At 31.2% G+C, this 26,726-nt stretch overlaps 1 long non-coding RNA gene across 7 annotated transcripts in view; it reads right to left on the bottom strand.

Annotated features, from left to right (window-relative positions):
- Positions 1-26,726, bottom strand: part of LOC127724798 (uncharacterized) — a 145,237-nt gene that overhangs the window by 40,354 nt on the left and 78,157 nt on the right. For 6 of the 7 annotated variants that reach the window (XR_007992716.1, XR_007992710.1, XR_007992740.1 and 3 more), the window contains 3 exons: positions 26,340-26,436; positions 23,775-23,890; positions 3,395-3,455 (listed from right to left, as the gene is read on the bottom strand). This is a non-coding gene — a long non-coding RNA (uncharacterized LOC127724798). Of the gene's footprint in view, positions 1-3,394; positions 3,456-23,774; positions 23,891-25,492; positions 25,680-26,339; positions 26,437-26,726 lie in introns of all 7 variants that reach the window. The other variant, XR_007992728.1, reaches the window with a different exon arrangement.

The following is a 26,726-nucleotide window of genomic DNA, read 5'->3' as shown; positions in this document are numbered from 1 at the left end:
TTTTCATAAAATTAATCCCTGAATCCCCTACTGAACTGTAAAAAACACAAGATTTTATTGAAAATTGATCTTGTTCTGTTCAAAAAGCATTCGGTTCAATGTGAAGGACAAACAGTTTAATTTGAAGCTCTCGAAATAAGCTACTCGACAAACCTGCAACTTTTTAATCATAAAATAATCAGATTTTTTTTATTTACTTTTATGTATATCCACATCAATGGTAAGCTATTTCAATATAAAAGATTTGAAAGTTCAAAAATTTTCAAAGCATACTAAATTATTAAAACTGACGATTTAATCTTAAATCTACTAAGAACATGAATAATGGGCAATCTTTACAGTTTACAGTTTTATTGTGACGACACCTGCCACTGTGGTTTGGTAAATGAATAACAATAAAACACGTTTTTTTTTCTTTAAATGTTAATAATAAATTTCAAATTTGAATAAATTTTACAGTTATGTTCAACTATGAAACAGGAGGGGTATAATCCTATGGCCAATACATTATAATAGAAGTTTGAAGGAGGTCTTGGTGCACTATTTCAACGGGTCTTCTAACCAGGTCCAAGTCCTATTCAGCAACTAATGGTATTAATTCTATAAATATAAAATTTTACAAAAAAACTAAATATACGCCCCAGTTGGAAATTTATAGCTTACATCAGGGGCTATTTAAATTCAAGGACACAGGTCAGGCCATCTACATTTATGGATATATATACGCCTTAAAACTTTTTAAAAAATAATAGAAAATATTGACTTATTGTAATTCTTCCTCATACAAAATTAAAAAGTATGAAACACTAGCCAGTTATAACACCCATAAATCATTAAAACGTGTAATGTCATAATTGACACTTTTCACCTGGAAAACTAACATTATTTCATAATCGTGTATACTTAGAAAATTGAGAATCACTTATAATAATTAGTAGTTAGAAACTTGATATTCTTTTAAGTAGACTAATATCTTAGTCCTAATTATATAAATATGAAATCATCCTTCAAAATACACCTGCAATTACTATCTTCCAATCATAAAGATTATATTGATAAGAAATGAATACAAATCTTGTCTTTTCTCTTAAAGCTACCTGGTTTAATAATACTATAGGTAGAAATGAGTAATTAACGCTTTTTTAAACATTATGTTTATTTATATGTAAATTGCACCAAATTACTGTGTTTATGCAAGTAAACATAAACTACTACGAGGCATGAGGCATTATTAGGCCAAGGTAACCAAATAAATATGAAAACAACTAATAAAACAATGATATTTAAATGATAGAGGACACACGTTTAAATAAATCATGTAAAATAATGTAACTAAATATAGAATAATAAAATAAGACCAATTAGACATACCAAAGAACAAGTGCACCAGGAAGTAAACAATTGATTATTTTCTCGACTTCATCATCTTTCATTTATTTATTTATAAGTATTGGCAACATACTTTTAGTGAATAATTACCTGAAGCATAAAACAGTTTATGGGGTGAAAATAAACTGCAGCACATGAAAACAACAAATAAAATGTTTCCAAAAAAAAAAATATAAACTTTATGAATTCCTGATATTATTATTACTTTTAATTAATGGTTTATTGGTTTGTTAACCAAAGGCTTATTTTATCTTAGCCTAATTGCTGTTGGGAGCTAATTGAAAGCTCGTTAATGTTAATTATCTCCTCTTTTTAGCAGGTAATAGTGGTTATTTGCTAGTGGAGGTGTATTATTATTGTGTCTGCCAATTGTTTTTTTTATCAATTGTGTGTTGTTAATATCAAAGGATTATTATCTGTCAATCATATTTCCTAGTTGTTTGAGTACATACAATAGCCTTTATACAGTGCAAACATAATTATTAAAATAATATTGATGCCCTTTATGGGTTCTTGATTAGAATAATAAAATTCTTATTCTTATGAAGTTTTAAAAAATGGAAAAGATATTATGGATAAGGGAATTTATTATTCTTTCCATTTGAAACTACATGGAGTGACCTTATTTACATGCTTTTATTACATATGTTTTTAAAGCCAAAAATATAAAGCATTTGTGAAATATCGTGCAAGTCAGGAAGATTGACCAGTGATTTCTATCAAAATTAAATTATTTGTTCACTAGCAAGAGGCTGTCAAATGACAGCAATCTGGTTTTTTCTTACGTTTTTTAGTGTCATTGTTAAACGGATAGTAGCTACGATTTTCATTAAAATTATCCTATCCTATATTCTGGTGTAATCTATATGCCGGATTTTGTACAAAAAGTTAATTAAGTATAAATAAAACCATCACTGATTACTTTCCATTTAGCATTTAGAAGCTTTTTAACTTTTTACACCTGAATTTAATTTTTGTCTACAGACAAAAATTCGATGTTAAGCCAACCCTTATTCATATGACCTATGTTGACCTTAACTCGGCAGTTCTCAATGCGCAATCACACATGGTCCCTCGAAGGAAAAATGTCGAACAGAGGAATGTTATCGCGGGAATGGAACATGAATTTACAGTTTCTGTGAGAAAAGGGATCAGAAAAGAGGTGCTGACAAATTATTGTAAATTGAAAATAAATAACGGCGATGAAATTGGTCATTAGAATCACTTACAAAAACCTGTCACGCAGGCAAAGTCACACAGAAGTAGCCGACAATACTACGGTTTGCAAAATGTTTACATTTCTAAACTATTCCAGATCACATGAAAACAAATTGCGACGTGTTCAAATCATTATTGTCCAAAAATATGTTTACAAATTTACGAGCTGTGATCTCTCAACATAGCAGAAATTAAAAATCAACTTCTTACAATTTAATATTATTCTACAGGTGTATCCTTCATGATGGCCCCAATTCACAAACACGTGTATACATTATCGGCATTGTTTTGTCATACAAATGTAAAAACAAGTGTATATAATCGCCATTGTTTGAGAACCTTTGGTTCGAATAAGATGCAGGCTTTTGTTATATTTTGTTGTTTATATAATTTGATAAATGGTGTCAAATATGTACGTCTAATTTAAAGAAATTATCAAATACATAAGAAAACAAAAAGCACATGTTCATATCTATTTATATCTGGGTCATTTCACTCGCTGTGTTGGCAAATATCGGGAAGTAAACCTGATGCATAATTAATGATATGAATAGGCACGCAACACGATATTAATTATGAATTATTAACACTTCTGTAGTTTATGTAAACATTCCAGCGATCTTATTGTTAATTTTAAGTACATATCTTTGATTTTAGCAGCTTTAAAACTTTGTCAAAATCGTAGCTAATATCCCTTTAAAGCAATCAAGGGCCATAAGTCCTAATTGTCAAAGATTTGTCAAATCACAGAAACTGGTGTTAAATTAAGGATAAAAAAGTTTCTTACCAACATAGGTCTTTTTATAGTAGAGGCATCACACCTCTGAACTGGATTTTCTCGGAATCACCTGAAAGGAGAAAAAAATTGTAAAGGATTCTAGATTTTTCTTAGATTAATATCATTATATGGCATCTTAATGTTTAGTTAAACATAACAGTGTATACAATAATTGCTTCCCAAGTTTAATAGCCTGTACAAATATGATTAATTTAATTGATTGAGAGGGTTTTACTTCACTTCTCAATACATTTGCTTAATATATGACTGTCAGTTTTATTGATAGAGAATGCTCTAGATATACTACTACTGGTACTATTAAGTGAGTAACAGACAGACTTATTGCAGCATGTCCTCTTTTTTGTTTTTGCAGGTGACCAAAGCCAGTCGCAAACTGACCTATTAAACACAGAGGTGTAGTTCTCCTTAAACTAACTTCAAAAGAATTTTGGATTACATGCAGTAGGCGTCTAACAGATCCAAAAAATGCTAACATGTTAATTACAACTCATCGCTGATAAGCTGCTGAATAAATATGATATCTTTCTTTTCAGTAGTACCTTGAGAAAGTGAGACAAAAAGTTCATTCAGCATATTAAAAAAAAAATCAAAGTATTGGCAAAGAGGAAGTTAAGATGTCCGACAGGTCCGAAAAGTCCTCAAACATAACTTGAATCACTGCTAAGCAACTGACGAAATATTAAATCACTCTGTTATGAAGTACAGAATTTTTGTGGGAAGAACTGAAGAACAGATGGACAGGTGAATGCAATACAGATCCAACTTTTTAAGTAGGGGTATAATAAAGTAGAAAGAGCCCATATCAGCTACGGTTTCACAGCTAATAAAGCTTTTTGCAAATTTAACAAAATAAGAGACAAATTTATGAACATTTAAAACTTATCCATCAAGTGCAAAATGAACCTGGGTGCCTTTATTATCTCTATTTTTTCTACTGATCAAGTCTTAAAGGTACTAAGATCACATCGACCATTTCTTTTTTTTCACTAATGCAGTATTCGATTTCTTAGGTAACATTACCGATTTTTCACATGGAAAAACATAACAAATTTAAATTTTTCGATAAACCAATCTGTAAAGTACTAATTTAAATCTGAATACAAACCTAAAATAGTAAATTTCGGCTTGAACAACCGAGGAAATATTGTAGTGTAATTATCCCACTCATATATCTGATGACAGCCTTGATAAATAACGGCTTTTGACACAATTATTATATTTAATGAAAAGAATTATCTTATTTAACAAGGTAGATATGAAGATAATGGAGAAAGGTTAAGTCAGGTTTTAGTTGATTCATAAATGAGTTACTAGCATGACATGTATATGTTTTGTTTTTATTTTTCTCCTGCCAAGAAGGTTTTATTGTTTACTGGTTTTTTCAGGGTATCGCCCACCTCTGTTCATTAAGAGGAAACAAGTGTAGGTTTTATTTATTTCTTTTCAAGGTTAAAAATTGACCAACTAATCCTAAAACTGAATTCTAACGGTAATACATGTTACATATCACCTTTTGCAAATGAAAATTATTTCCTTTTGGAATTTCCAATTTCCACATGGGAAACGTAAAAGATTTCCTGTCTAATTATAAAATATTTTGAAAGCAACTTTTTAAAAAATTCATTACTGATAAGAATTTGTGACCATTTTCAATGTAATCTGTATCTTCATAAGCTTAAAGTTTTCTAGGTTTAAAAAATAGATGCTTTAATAGCGGTGATCCAACATATTTTTTTTCGTATCACTTTTGTCTCCGCGTGAATCGCGCTATATGCTATCAGTGCGTCAGGCCATATGTAGACCTAACTTTGCGATTTAATTGGGCGGAAGAAGTTTTGAACTTTCACGGCCCATGTTATCATATAGTTATTAGACGTTCTATTCCAATTTCTTTTGTAGAAAAATTGCTTGACATGAAACTACTAGTATGCATAGCCTATAACATCGTGTTCCAGCCCTTGCTGAAAATAAATGAATGTCATTAAACCACAAAAGACGCAAACGTGTAAATTAAAAGCAATGCTTAGAATTATGTTTTAAAAGCGTCATTTAGTGTTTTGCCAATTTCCCCATCCCCACCACCCCAAAACAGAGGTCTCGTATATTTTCATACTGAATCTGTATTAGACTCCTTTATGAGTCCCCGATATATATAATACAGAATTACAGTATTACATTAGGGATGTATATTGGACCATCCGACTAAATATAATATATACTTGTTTATAGATTAGACCGTTGGTTTTCACGTTTGAATGGTCTTACACTAGTAATTTTTGGGGCCTTTTATAGCTTGCTGTTTGGTGTGAGCCAAGGCTCCCTGTTGAAGACCGTACTTTGACCTATAATGGTTTACTTTTATAAATTTTGACTTGCATGGAGAGTTGTCTCATTGGCACTCATACCACATCTTCTTATATCTATTTAAGCACACATTCCTTCATATATATGGACCATTAAGACGAGGTTTATAAAGAAGTGCCCTTAATAGTAGGTTTTGCTATGATTTGTCTATGGATGCAGCTGTTTGTAAAACCTTTAAGTTTTTCAGCAAGAACTGGCATCTAGGAATAAAATAGTTTACTAGCCTTTCTTTTCGAAATATGAAAGCGCCGTCCCAAATAACCAAACATCAAACTAAGTGCTAACCTTTAAATCAGTACGATCAAGCAACAGCTGATCTGCAATATCATAGTTGAAAAGTAAATTGTGTATTTATTCCACTAAAGTACAGAAAACTAAGTTACATATGACAAGTATACAACAAGGCGTAACTGTCATTCATAATATGTCTATTTATACGCTGACGTGGTTTCCTGATTTTATTCAATTTTGAACTCCTTACTCCTCTGTTAACAATATGTTTGTCTGAGTTAATGTTGTCGGAACGTCTGTTCATTTTGCAGCCTAAAGATAGTTGTCATGTATAAAAAAAAATCGTCTCTTCATACTTGTTTGATTTGCATCCAATGCATGCATGTAGCCTCGGGGTAGGTTTCATTATTATTATCTAAAGAAATGTGCAGGAACGGATTTAGGGGGTGCCCAGGCCCCCTTATGAAGTTTCATTCATGGTTAATTCAGACTTTTTACCGCTTCCACTACAAATTGTGTCTTGTTTGGGGACCCGCGGCCCCCCTTTCAAAATCCTGGATCCATCTAATGTGTAGATCTTCTATACAAACAGAGACAGATGCACTGTAGTCATCGGATTAATTTTCATAGATAATTTTGTTTGACAACGTGTCAACATTCGTCTGCCAGTGTAATTTTACTTTCATAAGTTTTATTAAAAAGCAGTCGGCACAACTTGTATAGTTCACATATTTTATTTATTGATTTTTTTTTGCACATCTGAAATTTTCTACAATTATTTGGACAAATATTAACTGCACAAGAAATGCCTCCACCTTTTTTTATAACTTTCGGCAGTATCAATAGTGAAATAAATAAGAAAATGAAGGAAATACAAATGTAAACAGAAAATCGATAATGTTTTGATCAATACACGTGCGTTATTTTTCACGGTTGTAATGGCGGATCGGTCACGTGAGAGGTTAATGGATGCGCCCATGTTTTCTAGGTCAATTATAGATAAACCCGTCTATAATAATATTAAAGATAATACATAACCCAAAACTGTAAAATTTCCTAAAAAATAACTATTTCTGGACAGTAACCCAACAATAAGTTGTCCTATTGGTCTGAAGATTACTTGACAGGTAGATCTAAACCTGTTTAACACTTTCACTTATGTCAGTTTTGCTCTTAATGCTTTATTTTTTTAGATGAAAGCCAAAAACTTCATTTGACCCCTATGTTCTATTTTTAGAAACTGCCACCACGTTTTTTAATGGATCAAATCCCCGAATACAATCTATAAACAAGATACCCTAAGGAACATTCAATTAAAGTTTTTAAGTATTTTCAGAGAAGAAGATTTTTGAAAAAGTAATTAGACTTTCACAAAAAATGTAAAAAAAAAAAAAACATTTTAAGGGCAATAACTCCTCAAGGGGTCAATTGATTATTTTGATCATATTGACTTATTTGTAGATCTTACTTAGCTGAACATTTATTGCCATTTATACTTTCTCTCTATCTATTATAAAATTAAAGAAAATAACCAAAAACAGTAAAATTTAATAAAAATAAACTATTTCCAACAGTAACCCAATAATAGGTTGTCGAACTTGTCTGAAAATTTCATAAAGAAAGATAGATCATGACCAATTTATTACTTTAACACCCTTTCACTTTTGCTCTAACTGCTGTAGTTTTTGAGATATAAGCCAAAAACTGCTTTTGTCCCCTATGTTCTATTTTTAGCAATGACGGCAATGTTTGTTGATGGATCAAAACTTCGGATACAATTTATAAACTAGATACCCTAAGGAACATTCAGTTAAAGTTTGAAGGTGTTTGGCAGAGTAGTTTCAGAAAAGATTCTGATAGTTTACAACGACAATGACAGACGACGACGGACGCCAAGTGATGGCATAAGCTCACATGGGGCCCGAGGACCAGGTGAGTTAAAAAGGAAGCAAATCACATTGAGGGGTCAATAAAGGGTCTTTAGCTATAAATGGCCCAAAGTCTTAGAGATGTTGTGAATACTCTAACAGAGACTTTCACAAAACTGCCATGCTACCAGTAACAACAAACTTTCCACCTCTATGTGTTAACTGCCATAAAAATCTAAACTGTTAAATAGAGATATTAAAACTTTGTCACTGTATTGTATTTACAATTGCTTATTTATCTACAACATAAAAAGAAACTCTCCAAGTGAAATTTCAATGCCAAATACAATAATCTCAAGAATAAATTTCAAAGTCAATAGACGAGCCAACAGACAAGTGGGATATGAAAATGTCCAATATCCTACTCAAGCCAGGGGGTATTTTACCACACAGACCCCCTAAAAGTCAGGTAGAAATTATTGGAAAATGTCAGACAACTATATTTTCGCAAATCATAACACATAATAAATCATAACTGATTCCTTGACCTATAATTAGTATTATATCAAAGGTAGCAAAGTGCTTAGTAATTACCAAACACTTGTAGTCGATGAACCGCTCAACTAAAATCGATCGCCTCTTTTTTTCTTTCAGATGTTTAGTTATTATGTTGACAAAACTATGGTGTTATCTTTTTATATTTTTATCAAGATAGAAGACTTTTGTAGATTGACAAACAATTTTATAACTTTCTATTGTGTCAATAATTTGCAATCAATCAAACTTTGATAAATATCCTTTATTGAGCTGACAAATTTGTCTGTGATCCAGGAGGTCACTTGGAGTCTACAATTTGATTGACAAGGTCTTGAATTGCATTAAATGTGCATTTGCTAAACAATTTGTTTTTTAAAATTTATTTTGATCAATTGCCCTTTTATTTGTAAGACTTTAAATATAAAACAGTAAAATTTAAATGTACTTATACTGTACAATAAAATTTTCAAGTTCGCAATCAAGATGGTACAATTATATATAACCTGTTCTATTGTGTAACCAATTCTATTGTTGAGGACAAATTCTATTGCCCTTTAGATGTCTTTTGGGTTTTTTTTGTAGTTGGATAGCTGTCTCATTGACATAGACCCCATATCTACATTTTCACATTGTTTAGCATTGTTATATTTTCAGATGAGCATATAAGTAAAATGCAGCAAGGTATATTGCATATTGAGTGCACTGAAGTGTCATTCGTAAATAGTGCCAAGAAGCAACTAGAAAAGTACTGAAGCAACTGATCAAAATGTACAATAATCTATGGCATACAAATACCATGACAATTAATCACAACTGAATTACCAAAGTACTAGAGCAGTAATGTTGCAGCTTGGGTTTTATATAAATTATAAATAATTAAAATTGAGAATGGAAATGGGGAATGTGTCAAAGAGACAACAACCTTACCATAGAGCAGAAAACAGCCGAAGGCCACCAATGGGCTCTTCAACACAGTGAGAAAATCCCGCACCTGGAGGCGGGCTCCAGCTGTATTGAATGAATATTTTGTAAAATTATTTCTTTTAGAGTAGATTGCCAGTTTTTTCAAGGTAGTGTTTCTCTCTGGGTTCTCCCGCAGCATCCTCCACCAATAATCAATCAATCAATTCTTTAAGACTAGCAAATTTCACTTGTTAGACATGGAAAACAGGTCAACAAATAAAACACTTTCATTTGACCTTAATTGTTAAGAAAGCACAAAATTCAAATTTGTATATATGCAAATAAAAAAATTGCACTTTGGGCAATCATACTAACAAGTTGCCAAAATATTTTATATATATATATGTAGAAATTTTACCATCCAAATAATGAGCAGTAATAAAAGGCCAAAAAATTGACTACATGAAAATATTCTAGATAAACTGTATAAAAAAATTCCACCAAGACTTTTTGATAGCATTCCTTGCTATTGGGCATGATAACAAGATCTGACCAGTAATAAATCTGACAGCTGCTAGCCATGGTCATCACCTAGTCCAACACAAATTGATTTGCAGGGTCATCATGGCAGTCATCTATCAGACCACCTCTGCTGGTCAGTAAGCTCAAATGATCAAAATCATTGCTGACCACTATAAAAACTTCACAGGAAGCATAATCAAACAATTTCCTGCCTCATTCATTCATTCAATGATCTCTCTTTGGTGAAATATTGACCTCAGAAATGTCTCCAATTAACAGGATATAAAGTAATTACAGATGACAAGTGGAAGAAACAAGAATTGTCAGGCAGAAAATGTGCAACTTTTCCCATGTCAAAAAGGTTATGACCTTTTAGTTTTTGTCTATAAAAATCATAATTTTTTTTCCAATCTAATAGGATTGTATGCAAAACTAATTTTGTATAACTTGAACATGTTGAAAGGATTATAAGAAAAAAGTTGACCTGTTTAATCTTGAAAGTGTTCATCTAAGTCTTTAAATTGAAGTTCAATACTGACTAACAACCAATATTCATATAGTCATTTATCCTTAAAGAAACCACTACTGACCTCTCCTTCACCCATAACACCATCAGGAAACAACATTAATTGTATCTACAGAGACCCAATAAAAATTGATAGAAATCATAACCAATTGCTTCTATAGAATGCAAAACACTTCCACAATGAGCTACTTCAACAATTTTAGTGTAGTGAAAGTCATTTTCTACTTAGACACGTATTTTCATCAAAACTCCTTCTAAGATTTTACACTTAATAATTTCTTTTGAAATTTTCTCCAAATTAATGTGCGGATATTTGATATTTATGATTAGTGCATGCATTAGCAGACGACAGCATCTTGTACTTTTATTACTCTTATCCTGTTCCAAGGTTACTCCGGAATTTCATAAACATCATTCAAAAACAGTTTACTCAACAGAACATAAATTGATTTGTGCCAAGCAAGAATTTACTTGATTTATAAAATTTCCAAACTGAAATCAGAAGGAGATCAACTTAGCAAGATTTGTTATTGTTATATTAATAATTTATTAAGTTGGCTAAATCAGCCGGTCTCCCACCCAACCATTTTCTCTCTCCAAATAACTATAAACAATGATGGAAAGGTTTTACAGATAATCCATGCACTTTCAAAATCAAATTATTGTGAATACAATTTATATAATGATTGAATTTTGCTATGTCATTTAATAAGTTTTTCAATTTCAAACAGCAATGAGTTTAGGTTATATATATACAGTTGTTATGTCAATCAAATATGACCAGTACTTATATGTCATAAATTTAAAAAATAAAAAAAATAAACTTGATTTTTATCCCCAAAGATTGTTAAATATGAATCTAATTCTTATTTCAAATTTTCTCCTCCAAAATTTTTTAATTTTATCTTATACAGTTATGTATAATTTTCTGTTTATTCAAACATTTAACCTTGGACCAAAAGATAATAGTCTACGATTAAACACATATAACTGTGTCTGCACTTTCTTACATCATGTTGTTAATTGATCTTTGCCAATTATTTCACCCATAAGTGTACGACATGATCACGAAAGTGTTACCTATCCTTACAGGTTAGTCAAAAGGCTATTGGTTAGTTCAGTGAATTTACTAACTTGTCAACAATACCTGTTCACAGGTTTGATTGACATTCAAGGTAAATAAGGAAATGCAATTAGCGATAAGTGTGTAAATGACATCATATAGGAAGGTCAAGATTGCTCCTTACAATTATGACATTTGGCACCTAAGTGTAATGACAATCAATTTGCCTGGCATCTAGTTGTGTAGATCATTTGGCTTTGATTATGACAAATTATTCAATCACGCTAAAAATTAATACATTGAATTAAAATCTTATCGATTTCCTATGTGAAGCTTTCAAATTTGATGTATAAACATACAAAAAGAATTTTAAAAAAAGACTCAAACGTGAGATTACTATAACACATAGTTAAAATAATCTCAGCTCAAACTATATAAATGAAAAAGTCACTGGGTCAATGCTTTAATAATGATAGGGTTATGTAAAAAATCATATTACCAGATGATTAAGAATTAATTAACTTTTTGCTGCTCTTTGAAACCTGAGATCAAATTATTACAGACTAAAGCGAGTGGAATAAAATCAGGAAAAATCTTTAAAAATCGTTTAGTGCTCAGGGGAGGATTTTAAACTGAGTGGTAAAATATGGTGAACTCTCCAATCATTTGATATGGTACAAGCTATAATAAGTTTTATTCCAATCTATTTATGCAATAGGCGATTATGCAATATACAATGCTGGCTGGTTATTCTGTCCAGGCTGTGAGCCCTTTCATTTAAAGTCATGTAAACAGAAGGGATTTTATTATTGAAACAAAGATATCAGATTTGACTGTAAATACATGAAAAAGCAAGTTAACAACCTCAAGTAAACTTAACAAGAGGCTCTCAAGAGCCTGAATCGCTCACCTGTAATTTTTTGCTTAAATCTTTCATCAATGATTATTTTTGCTTTTCAATATATATTAATGAATGGCTTAAAACTTCCATTGAAATGTTCTTTGTATCGGTCATATTTTCTTCAAAATCAAAGAAATGTATTTTACCCCTATGTTTCATTTTAGCCATAGTGGCTATGTTTTTGATGTACAAGAAAATAAAATACAAAATTTATACTAGATACTCTGAAACTCATTCAGCTCAAGTTTAGCTGAAGTTGATTCAGCAGTTTCAAAGGAGAAGATTTTTTAAAGTAAGCAAACTAAATGAACAAATTGTTAAAAATTGATTTTTGAGGGCAATAACTCCTTAAGGGGACAATTGACAATTTTGGTCATCGGAACTTATTTGTAGATCTTACTTTGCTGAACATCTTTGCTGTTTACAGTTTATCTTTATCATTAATAATATTCAAGATAATAACCAAAAACTGCAAAATTTCCTTAAAATTACCAATTTAGTGGCAGCAACCCAACAATCGGTTATCAGATTCAACTGAAAATTTCAGTGCTGATAGAACTTCACCTAATGAACACTTTAGGCCATGTCAGATTTGCTCTAAATGCTTTGGTTTTTGAGATATATGCCAAAAACTGCAATTTACCCCTATGTTCTATTTTTAGCCATGGCGGCCATGTTATTTGACGAAACAGTAAATAAAACACAAACTTTATTCTAGATACCCTAAGCATCATTCAAATTAAATTTGGTTGGAATTGGTTCAGTAGTTTCAGAGGAGATGTTTGAAATAGTTTACACCAGACGACGACTGACGCCAAGTGATGGCAAAAGCTCACAGTTCCTTCGTAACGGTGAGCTCACAAGACATTTAACAAATTATTCATTCTCCATTGCTAAAAAATAGTTAATTAAGGATGGCCATGAGACCCCGTCAACACTAGTAAAAAAGGTTGTTCTTTCCTGAGATCGATCTTTAGTCTCATGTAAACGGGAAAGATTGATCTTCAATCGGACTCAAAAGTCTACCTCCAAAGGTGGTTTAAAAAAGATAAGATTTTTTTTAATTGATCTTTCTTTGAGTGTAAATGCTTAGATCGATCACGATGACTCCTTTTAGAAGTGAAAGTGTTATATTTTGATATAAAAATATATCTGTGCATGTCCAGTTTAGGATATCCTCATAAATGTTTGCCTCTCAAGGGTTCAACATTATTTTCCAATCAACAGAACGTGTGGACAAGACAAGTTATTAAAGAAAAGCATTCCACTGGTTTTGCATTATTCTTCTGAATTCATAAATCCTAAATTCCTCATCTCCAAACACATTGACATTTCCCTTTTTTAATGAATCAAAAAGAAAATACTTGCATACGCATTTCAAATGACCCAACTATTGTCTCCATATTTTTGCAGTGTGTGATTTTCCGCATGAAATGCACAAATTAGTTTTTACAAATGTTTGTTTACGAATTGTAGGGTTATTAGGTCTGACCAGTTATTATTATATTGCAGTGTATACGCACTAGATTAAATAAGATGGATTGAGTTCGATCTTGTATTTTGCAAATGTAAACAAGGACTGGTCTTTCTAAGATCAATTCAAATAAAGATCAGTTCAATTTTGTGCAGGTGTAGACAGGGTCTTAAAAGACCTAAAGAGAGAATTATCTGCTTAATCAATGGTAGAAATCCTTTTAGCAAATACATGATGATTCTTTATATTGTTTGGATGCTTCATTCTGTAATCTCTTTCTGTTCTGCTTTATATCAAATTTGAAATCCTTTTCCTCAGCAAGAAACAGCATGATTTCTTGATTATCTTTATATAAAAGTGCCAAATTTTATAGTCAACCAATCATTCAATACAATATAAATATCACACATTCATTAAAATCCAACAGATTCCAATTAAAATCTCTTGTCCTAATTAACATGTTTATTGCATATAACAGGGATGGCACAAGCACCTGTCATTCAATTGCCAGGAAACTAAACTGAAATATACAACTCTGTCAAATTTTGCAAATCAGCAGTCTACACCTATATTAATACACAACTTGTCAATGCCAAAAAAAAGAGACCAATATACCATTATGAAACTGTCAATAATTAATTAATCAATCAAATAAATCCATAAAGTGTCAATTATGTATTCATAAATAAATGTTATAGGGAGGTTAAAAGTAGGACAAATGACCAGAGGGTCTGCAATCATAACATGCAAGGAAGACCAGGTGGTTTTGAGGTCAACCAAACTATACAAATATTATATTTCTAGGGACATTTTTGGAAATTTCCCTATATTTTAAACAACAAATACATATTTTTTGTAAACTTCATAGAAATCATTAACCTTCAAAACCAACTATTTCATCTTCCAGACATATAAAACCTTGATGTGGTTACATGTGCTCATTTTTTCATTATACTTGTGATGAAAATCTGATCTCTATATATACATAGAAACGGAAGCCATGTACATGATATCATTAATCTTTTTAGATAGTTTTGAAGTTCGTTTTTTTCTATGAAAATTGTATTCAAAGGTACTTCAATGACTGAAGTCATCTTATCACATGTTTATAACAAAAATATGTTCAGAGGAAATAAAAAATTCACATTCTTTCCTCATTTCCTGTTTTTCTCTCTCCATATGTCACTGGATTTTATTACCATACCACATTTCCACATCAAAATTTTTGTATCACCTGGCAACACTTTCCTACTGTTTTCAAGACATCTGACAGTTGTTCTGTCCTCACTATCAATAAGTCTTGTATACGTTTTATGCAACCTTAGATGGTTGTAACTTGTATCTTTTCAAAAAAATCCTTGAAAAAAGAGGACAAAATCAGAATAAAGTAGTTAACAAATGTTTGAATGTATTCAGAAAATGTTGATAACAAAGTTGTTTTAATAAATAATATCGAATGAAAATTTAAAAAAAAGATGCAACAAATAAGTCTTTTTTTAATCAAAGAAAAATATCACAACTGAATTGAACTGAATTGTGACTTTTTGATCTATATTCTGTCTCTGATATGACAAGTGATAAAAAATTCAGATAATTTATATTCAATCATTATGATGGACCAATTTATACTTGAAAATACTGCTTTACACAGATTTTGTGAACTTTGCAATATATTTTTTTAAACAAATCTATAAAACAAACAAGACTATAAAAATTTAACTAATATGAAAGATTTATGGGAGATGGTACAGTTTTGTAGACAGGATTGGATGCTGCAGATTTTGAAACCTCTACACGTAATGATAAACCATATAGAAAAACTAAATATTCCTTAAAGATGAAGTTTAACAGATATTACAATGTTTAAAGTAAAAAAGTCTTTCAAAATAAACATTTTTTTTCTATCACAGATTGATCAAAAATTTTGTTAATAGCAAAATAAAATCTGATTTGAAATAAGAGGAAGAATCAAATTCTTATCTTTTTATTTCGATACCTGATCAAGCAACTTTTTCTTGAAAGCAGAAATGGGCAGATATAGAAATTTACCAAGAAACTAAATATTTTATTGATTGATTATTGGTTGCTTAACACACAGTGGCAAATATTTCATGCATATTCAGGACAATAAGTCGTTTAAGAAATAGATTATGAAGTATCAAATATTACAAATGTTATAATTTTCTTAACCAATGTATACTTTAGATTTAAACTATATATGTTGAATTAAAAAAAAATATTTAAAAACAATAATAAATCCCTAAGTGTTTCTATGGTAAACATATCTAATGTCTGGTTATTTTCTTATGCAAATAATTAATTTTTCATTTTTTTAAAGATAAAAGTGTAATCAATTATGTAATTTGACATGTGTCTAACGGTTCACTGATTTTCGGCAATATCAAAGAAAAACCAGCATGTGCCTAAACATTGTCCATTTACTCATTTATTTGTGATCCATTTTCTATAAAATTTGGAATTTATGCATTAAATATCAATCTCTACCATAAAATGAAATCTTTTTACATGTAAAAGCACCCCTTTTAGTCCATAGTGGCATATTATAAGTCCTTAGTGCACTAAGGAGTCCTTAGCAGTGTTTAGACGCACCCTTAATTTAGCACAGCTAATAAAGACCTTTTGAAAAACAATTTCTTTTATTTGGTTATTTCAAATGTTTCTGTCGTGACGAAAACAAATCAATGAAAATGTTTTATTTCCAGACAAATTTAAAAACAAACCTGTAAATTACACTGATTTATTTTGGCTGTTAAATTTAACCAAACAAAGTCACTATAGCAGTTATATATTCACACAAATAAACTTTATAAAAAAATGACAAATGTAAGTTTTGACAGGCAATGGGATTCACACATGCTGTTTTTGTCCATGTCATTTCAAGATGTCATCCCCAATTTTCATTACAGCAACACCAGACTGTATTACATGTATAGATCTTGGAAATCACTAATGGGTTCTTCATGCATGCTTTTCCATCCCTACCTGTCAAAACCAATAAACTCCTCTTGTGGCCTTGGTTATAGATCCTTAGAGTAGCTAATGGGATTAATTATACATGCAGTTTCAGACAAGTTGTCAAAAGTACTTGTCATCTCCCATATCCTCCCTTTCACCTGTCACAAAACCTGGATTATCACACCAATCAATCCATAACTCATGCCTACATCAATAATTTGTCAAATTAATGATAATTATCCAAGCAGGACTTGTAATTAAGGTGAAGGTCATATTGGATTAATGTCTCTGACTTTGACCATATATACAATATTTATCTATCCAATAAATCAATAGCTTGACACCAACAGATATGAAATTACAATTTCATCCATATCTTTAACTTTCAATTTACACAAAAAAAACCAGTTTCCTTTGATATCAAATTAAAATGCAACTCTTTTTGCATTCTAACATGCCTCTGAAAATAGCAGTTTCTGCGTAATTTCATAACAGATGGAAGATTTTGTCATACAGCAGGCGGTGAACAATAGTTTTTACATTCTTACTGTGTAAATATTTACCAAGATAAAAGTATTTATAAGTGTTGATATTTATTTACATTTATTACACGAATGAACCCTACTGACTCACCTAAAACATGCAGTTTATCTTAAAGAAAACTTGAGTTCAAATCATATGCTTAAAATTTATCATCAAAACAATTAAACCATGGAATTCTACAAGTTTTAAAAATGTTAAAGACTAGTGATTTCTGACACTTAATCAAAGTCATTCATAATGAAAACTGTAGAATCTTCTTTTACAACATTTAAACTGACCAATCACATATGCAAACACTACCAGCACACATTAAACCCATTTGGAACTTTTGCCACATGATCAACCAAATGTCTGCCTTTCTGACCTTTAGTCATTAATTAAAATAATTACAGGAAAACATTTCCACTTCTAATAGTATGGCCTTATGCTCTTCTGTGCTGTGTGGCTCTGATAAGGCATGTTTTTGTATTGAAACATGCCCCAACAGTGATGGATTGCAATGGATTTTCCAGGGATCTCTTGGGACACTCTGGGAAATAAACAATAATACATTTCACTCATTAAATCTCTTCTTATAAAATGATGTTATCTGCTCCCAGTGGGATAATTCAGTTTTTTCCATTTCCCATCTGCTCAAAACAAGGACCTTACCTGGGATTTTTAAAACTCTAGAAATATTTTATAACTGAGATTCAGTTAATTTCGAAAGCAATAGCATGTTGAAAACCACACTTTAAAATGAATCCAGTTTAGTCAGTTTACAAGCAAGCAAAAGAACTGTGACATTATGAAGAAAAAAATATGCTTGAAAACCAGCATTCAAAGTTTGAAACATCGTAATATACAGCCAGTCTTATTTAAATGCAAAAAGAAACAATTTCCATGCTCCCATGAAAAATAAAGTACAAAGTTGATTCTGAATTTGCTTCTGGACATATAACTCGACTTAATAACTTTGATTGGACCAAACACTTAAATCAATTTTTTTTTTTTAAATCCATGTTCGGTATATAAATCATTATGAGAATCTCGGACCATTAATGGCATCAGTCAGTCCTAATTAGTGCACAGCTGTGGAAAGTGAAGGAAACCTTAGGCAGATTACTGCTGAAATTCAAGACGATGCCTTTAATTGCAGAAATTATTCTTCTGATTATCATGTCACCATAGTAACCATTGTTCATGTCACAAGCCAATTTCCTCCCCTTTCCATTTGGAGTGATTGTGTTACACTCATCTTATAAAAAAGGATTATTATTAACTTTCAAATTAAAAAAAATATCCTAATGTTTTCTGATAAAAATGACTCATCTTGTTAAGCCGTGATATCGCTGAAGCGCTGGATACACAGTTTTGAAGAAGACGAATGATAATATTATGGAAATTACTAATTATCTCTACATTTCCAATATCAGTTTACCAAATGAAAAATAAACGATTGATTTTTTTTGTGAAACTGAAGCAACATTCACGATTGTATTCATGTTTACGAGCTTTTTCTGAAAAGACATTGACAAAATCGGTAATCATCTGCTGTGACGATCCTGATTCGTTATAATAAGTACCCAAATATCTTCCTGAATGATCAAAGAAAAATTGATCCACGGTAAATTAATGGCACAAGATGAGATGTAATAGTTCAAACAATCATTTGAAAAGTTTTTTATTCCAGTTAAGTCATCAGAAGATCACGTAGATAGGGGACATCTGTCTATGTATTCACAATTATAGTTTAAATCTACAAAAGATGGAATTTATACTATAAAGGCCCATCTGCCTTAACCGAAGTAAAATCAATGTAAACACTACCATACACATAGGTAACAATATGTTACTGTTGATGGTGTATCTTAACCAATAAAAGAAGTTTTATTTGTGGCTTATGATGAAATTTAAAAAATTAATAATTTGTGGCTTAAATTGGTAGTTCAATTAGTCCATGAAAAACAAAACAGAGCTTGACATAGTTGTGGAAGCAGCCATATCTGCAGATGAAAAATAAAGAGGTCTCCAAGCATGATAATTTTTTTTCTGTTGGTCTGCTGTTAAGACATATGTAATTTCTTTGATCTTTATCATACAAAAATTTTACCTAAAATTTCATCAATCACAGATTTTTTTTGCAACATTTATTTTTCTATCAATCTTTTAAAAAAGATTTATTTATTACTGATCAATAAAATGATTTACACTTCTGTGTTAATGTAATTTGTGCACTCGACAGACAACATTTATTTTTTGTTATATTAATGTCTGAGTCTTTTCAAGTCTGAAGTGTTGTAAAAGTTGTATTGTTTCTGGGCATCATCTAGTCTGCATAGCAATAATTCACTTTTTAAGCTTAAAAACCTATAACACATTATACATGATTTATACCTTTAACATAAACATTTTTTCTTTGTATCAAATAGTATACAAAAAAGGATTCAATTTCTATTGGAACTATAGACTTCTTGCTATTTGGGATTCTGTAACACTTTTTAAACAGCTGACATCATGCAAAATGACTTTCACAAAGTGGAATCAAAAACATTTTCTTGTCTCATCAAAATTCTGTGGGAAACTTTTTGATGTCCTCTTATGACGGACAAATAGCCATACCATGTATAATGGCAAACACTGGGACTATGTTGCTAAAACAATCAAAGGGTAGTAACTGAACAAGTATAAAATTAATGTAAATATTATATAATATGTATCCCTCAAGTGTGCACATTTTACCCAATGCTAACTTTGTACTGTAGGTGAACTCCAAATTAAAATTTGCTGCGGCTTTGGCACAATTGAAGAAGTCACTGGCTCTAACAATATTTTACTACTTATGAACTTGGTTTAAGCTTATAAAAAACCCTAAGAATAAGTGTGCATATGACACCATACCCCTCCCACTATCACATTTCCGTGTCCAGAAATTACAAGTTGTGGGTCAAAGGCCTAATTTGGCATATCTTAAAAAAACAATTTCAAACCATAATGAACATGTGGTTACTATGCATGTGGGTTTTGCTCGTTTTTGAAGGTGTACAGTGACCTATACATCTTAATTTCTACGTCATTTGGTCTCTGCTGTAGAGTTGCCTCATTGGCAATCATACCACATCTTCTTATTTTTGGCAATCATACCACATCTTCTTATTTTTGGCAATCATACCACATCTTCCTATTTTTATAAGTGTACTAAGTTTCAAGTTGATGCGACCACAACTTAATTGTAAACTACTTTAACAAAACTTTAACCTGAGAATGTACTTATTTCACACTTTCATATTTTCTATGTCAAGTGAACCAAGAAATTTGGGTCAAAACCGTATTTTGATACCACATTTTTATTCTAAACTACCTTAACCAAAAACTTTAACCTGATACAGGGTGGACTAACAGGCAGATGGATGAACAGACCAGAAAACATAATGTCCTCTACCTCCATAAGGCAGGCATAAACAGATTACAGATTATAGTTGCATGAAAATGTATGACTTGACACGATTTGAAACTTTTTCCAGTGTGATCAGGATTTTCAAGTTTATAAATTGTTTAATGTGAAAAGGTACTTAAAGACCTTATAAAACTCGCACACCAATAGATTTTTCAGCTGCGACACCAACAAGATATCACATTGGTCAATGCCAAAATGTACACTTGTAGAATTGGGGAAAGTAGACTTGGATGCAGAATAAAGATATGGCATGGACACCATTTCAATAAATATATTAGCTTTGACCTCAAACATCAGATTTTTCATCAAACCATGATAAGCCATTGGGTTCAGCTTTGAAGAAGTGTTAACAATTTAAAGATAAACTCAAGAAGAAATCAGAAAAGTACAAAGGCTGGATATTCTGACAATGGATGAACTGCCAGAAAAGGGCATTTACCAAGTTTTTCAGTGGTGTAAAACCATCACCCCAGTATGTCATTTGCAAGGAATTTTGAAACTATGTTTCATTCTATCTAATTGAAACATAATTTTAAAAGTTTACCATTTTCAATACTTTTTTACTAGAACACTCAGGAAGCACATTATTGAATCTAAATCTCTTTTCTTTTTTTTACAGTTTGTTTAATTCATTAAGCTTATTTCAGTTTCTACTTACTGGTATTTTTATATACCGGTATATTAATACATCTTTTTATCATATATTATTAAAAATGTAAATAACTTTAAAACACTTTATAATTATAATGATACTTAATTCTTTGTAAGTAGGTATGACAAATTATTGACCATCCCTTGATGAAAAAAGTCTCTGAAGAATATATAACCTTAAAACATTTCAAGTAGGGCACTTAACCTTGATATAAAAACCGACAACATTTTTTTTTTTAACATTTCAAAATCAGATGACCAAAATAATAGCTGACGACAACTAGGGGCCTATCAGGTGTCTAAATAAATGTTTCCTGTTTTGGCGGGAAACACTTATATACTGATGATAAATGATACAGCCAGTATTAAAATTTGTCTGTATAAATCGTGTTGTATAAAATTTGTCCCCATGATGGTTGTCCTTGCCTAAGGATGTAATGATGAATTAGTATACATCTTATAACGACAGGATGAAAACAAAATTTGATGATTTTTAATGAAGATGGATCTGGTTGAGCTATGAATCACATCAACTTTCATTAGACCTTGTCTTCACACCCATCTCAAACTTTTTGTCATGGACAATTATTTGTACTTTTTGTATTTTAACAGTGCACATGTCTTAAAAATTAAGTGTAATGCATAACAATTCTTACACAATATTAATGTAAAAAAAGCACATACAATTCATTGTTTCATCATGAGAGGGGATGCACAGGTGGATTCCTGATTCCAACTTCCCACCCAACCCTACTCAAAAAACAGGAAAAAAATTTGTTCAGTATCTCTCCCCCTCATTCCTTATCCCTGTCTAACCCCTCTTATTAATGTGTTATATCTCCATTTTTGATAAAAGTTCAGGCCTTGCGGTCATAAGACTTTTGAGCACGATTCAGACGCAGAAATCAACCAATCAAATTACTGGATTTTGTGTTTTGAGCACAAATCTTGTACTCCGAGTACTGAGTAAAGTTTTATGACAAAGAACCCAGGTGACATAGTCTGCCTGGTTATGGCAATGGTCTGTCTCCATATTTGATTATTGTACAAGTTTTTCATTGTTTTTTTATACACAGTTTCATCAAAATCTAACTTTTCGGAAGTAATTTTAATTATCTTATAAGTGATCTATCAAGCAGTTCAGTGGTTTTTCTTGTTAAATGTTTATTATTCATAGTGCATTTGTATTTATATACCTTATGCTATATAATTGTTTTAATAATTTGATTTTATATGATACTCTAACGCTATCAGGGGTATGAAATGTCTTGTATATTAAGGAAAGATAGGAAAACAATGAAGTAACTTGTACGATTGGTTATTTGAATTTCCCTTTTAAAGAAATCAAGATATCATTTAGTAGAATTCAATTCAAATCTTGATTGTCAGTAAACTAAATAAGCATGTGGCAAAAATACAAATAGAAAACAAAAAAATAAATATAGAAAAAAAAAAAAATACAAATAAGACTTGCACAATTTTGCTTTTTTTAAATGGGTCTTATTTGATCTCAGCAGTAATCTAATTAATCATATTTTTTAACACTGGACATTAATCAAGCAACAATCAATCAATCAATTTTTTTATTAAGAAAACAGTAAATTTTGTCGACAAATTTTAACTTTTGGATTGACAAATCACATTTTTTATACAATTTTGACACATATAATTTAAACTTTATCCATTCTCACTTTATATGGAGGAACCTTAATAAAGGTGTAAAGGTGCTAATATTTTTAAATGATATTTCACAGCTATTTTAGCAAATATAACATTTTAATTGAGTTTCTACATGTAAAGGTCATGCTACTTTTTAGGTTAATTGGCTGTAGACAGTACTGTCAACAGGAGTGGATCTTAATGTTTTCTATTTTGCATAAGGCTAGGAATTTACAACCAAATCAAGGACAAAAGCTGGCCATATTCAAATGGGTTTTAAGTAATTCCTGGTAAATGCCGCTCATATATCCTCTAAAGGGAAAGGTATAGTTTGGGCCTAATTTGCCAAACATTAATTGTCAGAAAGTTGTTACACAAGAAAACATTTCGTTTCAGAATGTAAAATAACAATATCCCAGTTACTGAAAGACATTGTTTAAGATTCCTTCAAGTCTGGTGTGTTTGATGCCTCATTCTATACATTTATGTAATCAAACCAGAAACCTGGTAGCCTGGAGTAAACCACTGGCCCACAACTCTATCTCATATCAGTATATTGAGTCCAGGTGTAAACACCTAATAGTCTTTCTAGCCCCTTATGTAGTGCATGGATGTCTATATTCACCGTAGACCATTTTGCCATCATGGCCCTGAAGTCTGGGCTGTTCAATGTTTAGAACCCTTGACACTTTCAAAATCTTTATACATATTTACCTTTGTCTATGGAAAGTGTTAGGTGAACTCTCCTTAGAATGTATTAAATGATATGTCTGTTCCTCCTTTGGAATCCCTTACAGAATACTGGATAACATCCTTTGATAGTAAGTAAACTGTTAAACAAAATCAGGAAATCATTAATTGAATTTATACAATCTTCTTCCCTCTACAAGTTTTTTTACCTAAGGAAGACAATTTTTATACTCTTTGAGACCTGCATGGTCTACTTTCAAATACAATATGAAAAATAGTTTGATTTATGAACTTAAGCTTAAAACCTGATTTAAGTGAGTGATGCTTGAAATGCAGATCAATTCTGTGACAAAAATGTTGGCACGAGGACCAAATAGCAAAAATATTCTGAAATTTTGGCTTTATCAAAAATGTTTACAAAATACCAAAAGGGTAGGTAACCTAAATATTATTCATTGGAAAATAATCTGAAGTATGTTACCTAATGCAAGACAACCAGCAAAAGATTTTAATAATAGCATTAAAAAGTTGTACATAAAAAATAGTCAGAATCACTTAAATGTAGATGACAGTGACCTAATTAACTCAAGAGCTAAACAGTGTTGTAACTTATAAGTTGACTGTAAAAATGAAATTTCATCAATATTTTACAATGTATTATTTAGAACTTAATAAGGAAAACTGAACAAATCTGGTTGTATTCAAAAACAAGAGTCAAACTTTCCCTCTTTAATGCTAGTGAGCAGGAAATAAAGTCCTGTAAATTGTTTTGTTATAAATTAGGCCGTTAGTTTTCTAATTGAAATGTTTCATATTTTTCATGTCCGGGCCTTTTATAGGACTTTACGGTATGGGTTTTTCCCATTGTTGAATGTCGTACGGTTGCCTATAACTACTTACATCCACATCATTTGAGCTTTGGTGGATAGTTGTCTCATTGGCAATCATACCACATCTCTCCTTATTTTTATATTTATGACCCCCTTTACAGATAACTTTACTATTGGTTATTAGTTCTTTTTCTTATTAGGTAATAAACATTAAATTTTGTAGTGGAAGGGTTGAGTATACTCATAAATAACAATAGATATTTGCATAAACTGTTAACACAGAGATATGTCTCGCCTTTCTATTATTTTGATAGTAAAATGCAAATGTTGAAATTAAAATATCAATACGTATACATGTAAGTTGTGCAAAATATTCAAAGTCAATCAACCATGACTGAAGGTACAGGGCCAAACAATCTCCATCGATATGAGATGTGCCAATGCTAATACAACTGCATACCAAATATCATTGACCAACCACTAGTGGTTCCCCATAAACTGACCTAATCACAAACTAATACATTGTTGATGCAGCTGCAGCTGGAAACAGCATACCTATGTCTCGCTTTTTGACTCCATCAAGGAGAGACAAAAATAGCAGTTGGTTTTAATTCAAAGTAACAAAAGTTTTTTCAGGGGATCTTGACCTTTCCATTATTTTCTTAATGTAATTGACATAAACTGACTTTACCCAAAGAATAATTATCCCCTACAAATAACTTTAAATGGCAAATATAAACCATCTCAAAACTGGTAAGTTAGTTTGTTTTTTACTTGAAGTTATACACCATTTTCAGCAACCTTGGCTATATCATGGCAGACAGTTTTTGTTGTGGAGGACGCTTGTGTAACCACAGACCTTCGACAGGAAAACTGGCAATCCTTGTCAACTAAGATAGAAGTCAAACACACCTTGCCACAAGCAAGGTTGGAACTCACAACCTCAGAGATGACTGGCTAAGGATCACTGTAGGTGAACTAATTAGACCTCTGGGCTAGTGTGGCTCCCTGGTAAGTAATACTGTAACCTCTGAAAGACTGTAATCTGGCAGTTCTCATATCCCCTAAATACCTCCATTCAGTTGCAAGCCTGCTGTATCTAGGAGAAATAACAGACTTGGCAGCTCAGAGTAAAAATAATGTGACTGGATGGAATTACCAGGTAACCATGTCTTCATGAAGGGTGTTGACATTTGAACTACCAAGTTAAAAAATCCAGAAAAGTCTTGTTAAAAGCAGGGTTCAAATAACATGTCTGGAAAATTACTCTTCTGTATTAATAGTCCATACATTCACATATAACTGACCAACAGATAAGTATCCTCATGTATGGACAGGCATAGTAAATATAACTACCGGGTATTCCACAATAAACTTATCTTCTTGTTCATTGCCCTTTAGATTTCGTTTTGACTTTCAAATTCACGATAAAGAGACACAATTTTAATGAAATCAAGACAATTGAAAATGCAATATTGTGAATAAATTTAACAGTGCCTATTAAAGATCTGCCATCAATACCAAATTCTCAAAATGAAAAACAAAACAACATTGACATATTTTATGCCTGAAGAGATTCTATACTAAGACAGGCTCATGAACATATAGCAGTGTTAAAACTTTTTTGAGATCTCAACCCTTCTCATTTAAAAAAAAACTTTTTTGAGATCTCAACCCTTCTCATTTTAAAAACAATAAATTGTAGAGGACATTTAAAAATCCAGAAAAATCTCAACTATATGATCAGAATATTTCTTACTTGAACAGTTTCTTCTTCTTTTTTACATTCCACGATTCCTCTATATTTGGATACACAATTAAATCAACCATTTTTCAAACAAAGGAAAATCAGTCTTCTGAAATAAAACAAAGATATTACAAAATGCACTTTCTAGTTTTAGTTTTACAACTTAACATTTTAGAATGCAACAAATGCTAAATCAACATAAAACAAAAAATATAAATCAATGTCCCAGGACAAAGAAAATGTTTTGTATAAATTTACTGATTAAATACCTTGTGCAGCACCTCTTATTTAATCTACTATTATCCATTGTTTTAATTATGCTAAAAAAAGCTCGCACTGTGGTCATTGTCCATCGTACAACAAAGAAATTCCAATACATTAAAACTGCACACATACACA

This window comes from Mytilus californianus, unplaced genomic scaffold (assembly GCF_021869535.1).
Source record: "Mytilus californianus isolate M0D057914Y unplaced genomic scaffold, xbMytCali1.0.p SCAF_1, whole genome shotgun sequence".
NCBI lineage: Eukaryota > Metazoa > Mollusca > Bivalvia > Mytilida > Mytilidae > Mytilus > Mytilus californianus.
This window is presented reverse-complemented; position numbering and strand designations above follow the sequence as displayed.